Raw genomic sequence first — 12,189 nt, forward strand, 5'->3', positions numbered from 1 at the left:
AGTCGTTTCTGAGACTTGTATTAGAAACAGAGAAAGAGACCGGGCGTAGTCATGGGAGTTGTGAAGAAAAAATAGAAAGGAATGTGCCAGCGAACAGAAAAGTGCTGAGAAAATATAGCTCTGAATAAATTTGTATGACAGAGTGTAAGAAAGTGCAGTAGTAGTACGTGAGAAACAAATGAATCACGTCTACAAAATACATTCAGAGCGAGAGTAAGTGAGGGAAAGAGATACTTAAATAGCGATAGATGGATTGACAAATAGAAAAACACATATAGAGAAAGAGAGAGAGAGAGAGAGAGAGAGAGAGAGAGAGAGAGAGCGAGAGAAAGAGAGAGAGAGAGAGAAACAGAGAGGCTGACACACAAAGACAGAGAGAATGACTGGCATAGAGTTGAATGAATGAGAAATCAATAATACTACGATTAAAAGTTCCAATACTATCGCTGCAAAATTACTCGTCGTATCACTCTTTGGAGAATATGACGTAAGGTCCGCAATACTCATTTGGGATTTTGCAGCATGCCATGAGTTGGACAGTAGTTGAACTGGTCGAATGTATCAAAGCTGTTCCAGGAATGTAGATGCACTCATTGTCCATAAACTACACTGGAAATTATTGATCTCTTAAGTCGATTTCACGAGTAGCCATGAGGAACTCATATATTATCTATATTAGAGCAGGCATGTTTCCAATTACTTGTGAGGAGGATACGACATTACCTAAGATATTTGATAATTAGAACACAGCGATAATTTTATTTTCATATTTCCAATGAAATTATCAGACGTTCGATAGCTTTTTAACGACAATATTTGGCAAAGTATTTTATGGATCTTATGACAGAAGAATGTGGTTAATATTAACAATGTAAAGGGATTGTTCGTAAGACAACCGTCTATGGGATTTTACTTTTGAGCATTTATCATAATAAAATTGTTTCTGAAAGTGCACTGCATTTATGCAGTGAAAGACATTCGAATCAATTTCAAATTATCCTTGAAGAGTAATGATCCATGTAGAGGACAGATTTGAGAACACTTCCTATCTAATGCATTCCTACTTGAATATACATATTCTACTGAACATATCTAGAAGTATACATTATGCTAAGATGTGTAATTACACAGATACACATACACACACACACACACACACGCACACACACACACACACACATACACACACACACACCAAAACAGTGGACTGAAAGAAATTTGGTATTATTTAGTTTACATTACGCTGGTTTCTTTTGCAGGCAGGAGCTACAAAATGCTATGTGCTGGAATAACATGCAAGGCATTTCCTACATATACAATTCTGCAACTCGTATTTGTAAATGAAACACGTGTAGTGGTGTATGAATAATACTAAGTCTTTTCCAATCACCCGTCTTGACATTGGAATTACACAAACAATTTTGTAACTTGCAAAAGCATATGAAACACGTAATCGTGTATGAATAATACCATTTTGTTTAATTTCCTGTTTGAATATTATAATTCCACTACAAGTCAAATTTTCCAGTATTTTGAACTCTTATGCATATCTTATACAATTATAACATCTTCATACGGATTTGGAGTACTGCTCTAAGCTGATGTCCTTGAAGAAGAAACAGCTTACAGTATCTACACACACAAATTCACATAAACACATATACAACAAACGCAAACACATACGTACACAGACCCACACTCACTCACATTCTGACACGCACATATATATATATATATATATATATATATATATACATACACACACATATTCTACTGAACATATATTGAAGAATACATTATGCTAAGATGTGTAATAGTAAAATATACTATTTATGTGTGTACATACATTGAAATATATGAATACATATAACATATTGTGATTTATTTAATAATAATAATGGTATGTGTGCATGTATGTGTATGTGAGAGATAGGGAGAAAATATGTGTATGTGTGTGTGTGTGTGTGTGTGAGTATGTGTATACGTGTGTAGAATATGAACAATAGTATTTACCACCAGTTTTCCAATTAACGATAGAATATATGTTATACTATGAAGATATATTTTCATTTTGTATTAAAAACTATTCTCAAAATTCTTCAGCATTAAACATGATCTTTACTACATTTGCATAACATTTCGCTTGTTTATTAAGACGTTTGGCATTAAAACTATTCCTATCCATTATTATGCATAACCTTTATCATATAGCACTGACCTTATGTCATACATAAATATGTACACATTATTAAGCTATTTTCTTTGAAATTGTAACGTCAGATTCTTTAAATGCATCGTTTGTATATTACTAAAGTAAATACGATTTTGACAAAAAATATGTCCTTTTGTAGAGAGATTTCTAAATAATATTCTCAATGCAAAAAGATTAGTTTGAATTGCGGTTTACTTTGAATAGTAACATGATGTACAATTAATAAGATTTCGATTTATATCTCACACACACACACACACACACACACACACACACATATATATATATATATATATATATATATATATATATATATATATATAGACATCGAAGGTACAAATAAATTATAACAGAATATAAAGCACCAAAAATGCGGCATCAAATGAGAATAAATGTGCTATAAATCATAGCCATAGATAAAAAGATGTTTGAAGATACACAGATGGAGGATAAAAGGGGCAGCTAAAGAGGTAGAGTGTGAAATGGAGACAAAGAGGCAATACACTACAAACTGGATTTAACTCACTGCGAGACACACGTGGATGACAAGGTCAAAACGACAGAACATGAAGGAATTTTCAAATTGAATTTTAAAATCCAAATGGAAGTTCAAGCTATCGCAAACAAAAGACAGGGATAGAGAGAGAGAGAGACGTAAAAAACAGGTGGAGGAAGGTGGGAGTGGCCGCTCCTTAATCTCTATGTCCCTTCTGTTTAAGACATAGCACAGAATTTGGGAATCTCTCATTTGAGAATCTATCATACTGAAATACAAACACTTCAAATGTTTGGTAATAATTGACAACATTGCTAATAATACAGCCACTTAATATGATGCAGAAACATGAGTGAAACTATTAAACAATGTTCATATTATTACGCATAAACCTAAAATTATCTTTGATAGGAACAACTATACATTTGGTACTAAACTATCCTTCAATATTACATCTCGTCTCGAGTCTCATATTATAGAATTAAAATTACAGAATTGAACATCTCACATAATATAAGCACTGCATAATGACCAACCAGTTACTGCTTCATAACTCATATATCCTTTATTCTTTGCTGAACACAGCAAAAATTATTAGTTTGCTGACTGACAAATAAGTCATCATCTCAAAAGTATTTGATATATTTTTTGAACTCTCATAAAACTATCTACGTCCAATGATCTAACTTTTTATAAAACAGACACACAACACAATCAAATCTGCAATTATACACTATATAGTAAGTAACACATACCACATAGTTATTAGTAAAACAAACATCAACAATAACACCAGAAACAAATATGATCCACAACAGTAAAATAAGATGCAAAACACGAACTTCCAATTGAACTCACAGTACACAATAGTGAAACATTATGGTGTACTTCTTAGACAGTAGAAACTCACATAAAACTGCTTAAACTAGATGATATGAAGAAATTACAAAAATATTAAGTAAATTCTAGATATTCAATGCAATCTTATTTATTAACACATTGCTATACTGTATTTGTACACAAATCTGCTCTATTTAGTTTTAGAGTTCATATTCTATTCAATGGAAAAAGTTCCGCATACACCATCTTGTGTTGTGCAGGTTAATAAACAAGTAATCTCAGATAATTCATGATGTTTTGTTCGTGCAATCTTTCTCATGTAAGAGGATTATGTAACTGTTCTGTAAATCATAAAACCAACTTCAATCACAAAATACGTACGGAATTCCGCACAGATTATTTCATTTAAATACGTAATTTAAGCAAAATATTTTAGAATTAAGATTATTATAGCTGTGAATATTATCTTCAGTAAGCAAATAAGTTGCGTATTCTTAAAGTATGCTTATATAACGAGTGAAATACCGAGAATCATCAACGTAAGAAATAATAGTCAAATATCTGTAATATCACACTGTGCCGTTCTTAACCCCTTAAGTACCACTGTCCTATAAATAGGACACTAAATGAGAACATTAAATAAGCTATATCACATTGTTTCAGTGTCCTATTTATAGAACACCGAGTATTTCCATTTCTACATGATGTAAAGGAGTTTTAATAATTTTCTTTTTCATTTTAACCTATTTTCAATCATCTGTAAAAATTTTAATGTAATATTCAGAAATTTAAGTACTCTGTGACTTAATGGGTTGAGTACACACTCGTACGTACACAAATGCAGCGGATAAGAAATAAGAATTATTCAAAAGTGTGAATGATCACGTTCTCAACCAGAGATAAATATAAGAAAACACGAAATAAAAATATGGGAAATACACTTGAAAATTGGAATAATTTTACAGAAATGAAAAAATACAAAGGAAAACAGTGCATAAGGCACAGGCGTAGCTGTGTGCTAAAAACCTTGCATCCCATTCACATGAGTCCGGGTTTAGTTCAACTACGTGGCACCTTGGGCATGTGTCTTGTAGTATGGCCCCCTGCTGCCCAAGGTGTTGTGAAGAGATTTGGTGGACAGAAACCAGAAGAAGACCCTCGAATGAATATATATATATATATATATATATATATATATATATATATATATATATACATGCGTGTTTGTGTCTTTTTGTCTGTGTTTGTGTCACACGAAAGTTTGACAAACAGACGAATAATTGGAAAAAAGAAACTATATTCCAAGGTTTATAAATAGAAAACAAAACGAATGGCACGATGACACGAGAAGAAAAATGTACGAAGGGAAGCTAAAAAGTTCCTGGCTTTAAAAGTTGGTATCGAAAAAGGCTTGATTGCAGATCCAATTTTTCGGGTTCTTTTACTTAGAATAACTGAAGAATCGCTCCATTATGTGTGTGAATCTTGATGTAGAGTATGTTGAATAAAATCATAATTAACTGACCTCCTTCAATTACTTTTACCGAAAGCCAGGAACTTTTCAGCAACCAATGTGACAAGGTAATATCATGATCGGAGAGATTTAAAATATAGTGAATGTTTGAGTTCAATAAATAAATTTGCTATTCGATGCTCTCGTTATTCAGCGTGCTTTGCTCAGACGCTATCTCATATTGATGGCAGGTAGAGAACCAGAGATTTAAGAGCAACAAAAACAAACAATTAATTACATCGGAATGAGTCTCTGAGCAGTGACCCATGCTTTAATTGTGCAGAAAAACGCTTCTTCTCTGATCTAAATATCTTTGAATAGACGTGGCCTCGCAGTTACGACGCTCACATCGTAATCACGTTATTCTGGGTTTGATACAACTAAGTAACGCCTGAAATACTATATTCTACGAAGGAATTACATTAATGGATTTCATGTAAGAGGAATTCGTTAAACAGAAAGCCTACGGAAATCCATCCGATCGTTATTAGACAACAAACATAACTCATCAAGTATTTTAAAGCAACCGCCATTTTATTGGTGCCTTCTTTGCTGTAAAAGGTAATGTTGTTCTGGCAAATTTCATATCTCTATATAGCTTCATTCTGTAGCCACTTATAAATCATAGTTTACATCCTTCTTCCACTACGAATCATGGATGAATTACTTAAACAGAAACACAGGCTATCATGCGTTGTAGAAACGTTGACATTTTAGTCATAACTTAGGCCTAATACGACGCATTCGTGAGGGAATATTCTTTTCTACTCTGGGCACGAGGCCCGAAATTTTGGGGAGGAGCCAGTCAATTAGATCTACCCCAGTACGCAACTGGTACTTATTTCATAGACCACGAAATGATGAGAGGAAAAGTCGACTTCCGCGGAATTTGAACTCAGAACGCAAAGTCAAACGAAATACCACGAAACATTTCGCCCGGCGTGCTAACGTTTACGCCAGCACGCCGCCTTTTTCTTGGGGGAATATTGCATCGGATGTTCATCTCTACTAGCTTCGTAATAATTTTATGGGAACGGGAAGAAAGAATAACTAAATTGATCTGTGATAGTCTTCCCATCATATAATCAAATGTTCAAGGGATCTTATTCTCGACTGAGTTTATTCTGCTTAACATCTCCTGGGGATTGATCAGTAAAGTGATTTTTAACATATGCATAATATCATCCATATTTCATGTGTGTGTGGTGTTATTCGATGAAGTCGATCACATTATATTCTACTTTTATTTATTGATTACGAAAGGTTGAAAGGCAACGATTAACGCAGTGGAATTTGAAGACAGTATAAAGAAGCGTGAACAAATTGTCGTCGTCGTTGTCATTAACTCGCATACGAATAGTTGATGTGTAACGAGTGATTAAGCGTCTTCATCCAGAGGGGTGCGGACGGTGCCAGTGCCTGAAGTGGCTCTTCAGGCCAAGGGCGCTATAGAAAAGCTGGGGGAATTAATCACAAGGAAGAGTTGGCGGAGGACGAGGTAGAGAGAGTCGCTATGTGTCTCTTCGACGCCTGATCTCAGACAGTTGAGGTACGTTGTTTTCCCACTGATTCGTTCCCTTTACGATGACATATCTCCACGTTGGGCGGTCCTTGGCAATTGTCTCTCAGATATTTGGATCAACGGAGCAGCGGAGGAGACTGGCTTGAGATGGTCTCTGAAACGAATTTTTGTGGTCTCGCGCGGTCTGTTGACTGAGAACCTGACGGAAGAGGTGCCTTTGAAGCATAGGTATGAAGTGTCATTACCAGTGGAGGCGGTGCCGTGCCATGGTAGCTTCAATGCTCAGCAGTCTAGCACAGAACAGAACCACTTCGTTGGTAACGTGGTCCTTCCATCGAATGTTCATGCCTGCGCGAAATTTGCGCAGGATATATCGCCGTCCAATGCTCTAGCTCTTCTGCCAATAATACAATCACAATTTACTACTTAGATGCATGGAATGGAACATGTGCTATTGATGAAATCATCCTCACTACTTAACTTAGGTTGCGATTTGCTTTATCGACACCAGTAGGATATAACCTCAAGCAGGAAAGAGCTGGTGTGAAATAAGACATATGTATAGTATTGAATAACGATAGAAAGAGGTACTAAAATAACAATGTCTTTCATGGTTTATAATGAATATTAATTGAAAAGCCGATAAAATACAGAAGATAAATCTTACTAATAAAAAAGGATGATAAAGAAAATTCATAGAACAAACATTAAAATACATGAAGATATATTTGCAGAAAGCAGAAAGCAATAAAAATTTAGGGTATTTGCGAAGTTGTTTCACTGGGATATAAATATAGTGATGCACATGATAATTGAACAGCTGTATACGAAATAAATACGTATACCTTGCCCGGATATGTTGGAATTACCCTCCATATGTTTAATAATTACTACATTTAACATATGCCATTATTTATATCAATTAAGTGCTTAATGACCAATGCACTCCAAAATAATAATAATAATGCTGATAGTGAAACAGACAAATAATATATGTCAACTCATTTTCACCGCAGATTCATAAGGATTCCTAAAAACAACATTTTCTTTCCCCTAACTAGAAACAAACAGCTGCTGTTGCTAAACCAAATAAACAAAATTCAACGTCTACAAATAGATAATAAAATCTTATAAAAGTAACTTTTAATAACATCATATGTAATTATATTGTGCGAAATTCAACCAAAAGAAATTTTGCACGCTGTACTTTTTAATAATTTCATTTAATGTGAAATGTCTCGAATATTAAGACAACTAACGATGTCTTTACTTCGAACGTGAATTACAGATTATATTTGTTGATTCACAGAGACAGTCGGATGCTCCTGAGTGACAGTTTATTTAGTAAATTTGAACACTGGTACAGAAGAAGAGAAACCTTGTATAAAATCGATTAAGCAAACCTTATGCATTATACGCCAGTATTCGTGCTTTTCTAAGGCATCATTTTCTTAGTTTAATCTCGTCAAACTCATTCTTTCAATCTTTTATTCTTGTATTTGATTCCGTCATTTGACTGCGGCGAAGCTGGAGCACCACCTTTAGTCGAACAAATCGACCCAGGAATTATTCTTTGCAAGCCTAGTAGTTATTCGATCGGTCACTTTTGCCGAACCGGTAATTTACTGGGACGTAAACATACCAACGTCGGTTCGCAAGCGATAGTGGGGGGACAAACACACACACGCAAACTTCTGCACACACACACACAGACACACACACATATATATATATATATATATATATATATATATATATATATATATACTACGGGCTTTTTCAGTTTCCGCCTACCATTTGGTCGGCCCCAAGTTATAGCGGAAGACACTCGCCGAAATATCTAGTTTGGGGAAAGAAAATGTTGTTTTTAGGAATCCATGTGTATCGGCGATGAAAATGAGTTGCCGTATATTATTTGTCTGTTTGATTATCAGCATTATTATTATTTTGGCATGCATTGGTCATTAAGCACTTAATTGTTATAAGAATTGCCCAAATATCAGTGTAAAAGATAGTACGATATCATGTTTTCACTTGGTCACACATTTTGGAAAGTTTTTTTCTTATAAGAGACCTGCGCATGACGAAATTATACATGGACACATAGACATACACAGAAACACACATACAGACACACACACAAACACACTCTCTCTCTCACACACGCACACACACACACACACATGATACATGTAGCAAAAATAAAAGCTAAGAGAAATAACAAAGTGGTATGAACGAACGCAGGTGAATTAAGTTATGTTATAGAAAATTCACGATTTATTGAAACAATCTTCATTTCGATGGAATGAGCAAGCTACAGACAAGTCAAAGGCAATTAGGTTTGACTTAGAAGAAGAAAAAGGAGATAATCTCTAGAATCGAAATTCAACGTCGTGCATGTCTCATTTCGGTATGCGTAAACTTAAAGCAAATGTAGAAATCCATAAATACAATTGTTTATGTTCTTCCAACACCATATCAGTCTTGAACGACTATATCTATAAAAAAAAAAATGCATTTCTGGCATCAACTTTCATATTTTAAGAAGATCATTAGTTACATCATAACACTATAATATCTAATATAATGATCTGTTATTCTGATTCATTAGGATATGTTATTTAGTAGATGTTGCTTCTATTTTTATGAAATGAAGTGAACCAAAAATATTTTTTCTCCGTTGACTGGAAAGCCATTACTTTGTCATTAAATCTGTTCGTAAAAATATGAAGAAAATATGTTGTACATTGAAACACTATCATCACAATATTTATCACACATTTTTTTTCTGAACAGATTAATTTATAAGACACGATATATTAACGTCTTTGACGAAATGGTAATTATTAGGAAAAGAAAAGTAAACAAGAAGCAAAGATGATGAGAAACATAATTAAAGTTTTTTAATACTTTTGAAAACTTTGTAAACATTGCAAAATTATATAGAAATTGAGACAGAAGTGTCGAGTTCTATATAAGTTAAAAAAATAAAATAAATTAAAACTATGAGACAGTATATTTATATTCAGTTTCCTAGAGCGGTGTAGTACAAATCTAATTGAATTATCTGTATAGTTTTCATAGTATGAATTTATAAATCAATTATGAATAATTATATTAACCTTATATTTTTTTAAAGAAATGTTGATCGCATTTTTTTTTTTACCAAAGAAAAAATATATATACTGTTATTAAACATGATTAATTGCAGAATTCTAATTTAATATCCATGACACCTCAATTCAGACGAATAATAAAACGCACAAGGCTCGAATTAAATTACAATATTACTTAATTCACACTTGAAAATCATACACAGCAATAAATACGCATGTACCACACAAATTTACCTCCACATACTCGCAAACGCAAATACACGCAAACGTATAGACACCCACACGTCACATAATATACGTTGTTTTGATAAACCGAATGTGTTGCACGTGATTGCGATCTTCGAGGTTAGTATTATTGACGTTTACAATGTGGTGAACAGGCAGAAACGTTAGCACGCTGGACGACATGCTTCGCGGTATGTCGCCCCTCGCTACGTTTTGAATTCAAATTCCATCGAGGTCAACTTTGCCTTTCATCCTTTCGGGGTCGATAAATCAAGTACCAGTTGAGTATGATAGATAGCTAACCACTACATTTATATTGTTTTTCTCCTTGTTTTTTCTGTGTTCCTTTCAGTTGAGCGCAGGCTCGAAACGTCAAAGACTTTCTCTATTCCCGAGCGTTAAACTAATACATCCATTTATTGTTTACACCACCTGTCTTCATCTGTTGTTTTTCCCGTAAATTCTCCCATATATATATATATAAATATATTCTTATATATACATATATATCCACCCACAGAGACATATATATGTATATATGTCTGTGTATTTACACAAGTACAATTACATATGGTCACACATACATGAATTCTCACATATATGGACATAGGCACGCATGATATGACTTTTACTCAGGCAGACTGGATAGCGCCTAAGAATCTAAAAATTGCTAGAGTGCGAATGTTAAATAATCACCTTCAACAAGAACGCTTTATAACAGAATATTTAAGACGATATTATCATTTGTGTGGCATGATGTTTTCCAAGTTTTCCGTCATTCTGAAGAGAATTATGATTCTCCGAAAATGTAATTATTCATAGTATAATACAAAATATACATCCCTTTAAAATTTAGAATTTTCCTTTGAATGAAAGGGTTTATCTTCGTCCCCAGCTTCTTGACTTGTCTATAATATAAAAGAGTGGATATGCGTTTAGGTAAATTTATATGTTACTTTATATATATCGATGTATATTCCAAACGACTTTATCAAAGCTTCTGTGGAGATGTTAGGCTTGTAAAGCACTGACAAATGTAAATACAATTACGCCCCTGCCTCGGCTACATTTTATGAACTATGTAAAGCTAACGCATTTGTGATATATCACCAATAACTTGGTAGAAATTGCAGACACATTCCCTTCATATCACGTCGTACAATCTTAAAACATAGACACATCATATAACCTAAATATAATTACCAGTCAAAATCGGCTTCTCACATCGGGAATACATTTCTTGATATATCTCTTTGATCATAACTAGGGGAACTCGCAAAGGTTGTAACGCATCGTACACAATGCATAGCAGCATTTCTTCTGGCTCTTTGTCGTTGTGAGCTCAAATTCCACCGAAATAAACCTTGCCTTTTATCCTTAACAGAACTGTTTGAGAGCATTGGCTTCCATCTCCTCCTTTGATTGATGGCCATGCACCAAAATTACAAACAAGAAAATCAGAAAAGATATGTTTTGAATCCGTTTGTAATGGACTCATTTCCAATAATTATGTAACATTATTTAGAGATTTTATCGCTATGTAAGTAATGGTGTTCATTTCCGTGGGACAATGACATTCTAAATTATATATATATATTCATACACGTAAATATCGAACGATGAAATGAGTGCTCAACACCGCAATTGTGGGTATATTAATTCCCAAATAAGAAATGTACACACACACACACACACACACACACACACACACATATATATATATATATATATATATATATATATATATATATATATATATATATATATATATATATATATATATATATATTATGCCTTTATGTATGATTATTTAATATGACATAACTTTATAAAGATGTAGATATATACATACATATGACATTTTCCCCACAATCCATAGAAGGAGTGATTATAGAAAGAAGTTGTTAGCTTATATTACCTAGTAAGACTGCCAGTATATATTTCACAGATTATTTTTTGGGATGTATAAATAGTTTTGATTGCATGAATTTGTATAGTTTTTTAAGTATATATTCTTACACATGTACGCTTAGACTCTATAGGTATGTATGTGCACGTTTATCTATGTATGTCTGAGTTGTTTAAAATATCCTTTTGCAGTCAAGAAGTCACTGGTTTGACGTCACTGCGAAAATTTGTTAGATTTGTTGTACGATTTTTTACTAGATTCTGCGTTGCCATATGTATGCGACATCGTGTGGCATTCTAAAGGTTTCCCTTCATATATATATATATATATGTATATATATATATATATATATATAT

This window comes from Octopus bimaculoides, chromosome 19 (genome assembly GCF_001194135.2).
Source record: "Octopus bimaculoides isolate UCB-OBI-ISO-001 chromosome 19, ASM119413v2, whole genome shotgun sequence".
NCBI classification, from domain to species: domain Eukaryota; kingdom Metazoa; phylum Mollusca; class Cephalopoda; order Octopoda; family Octopodidae; genus Octopus; species Octopus bimaculoides.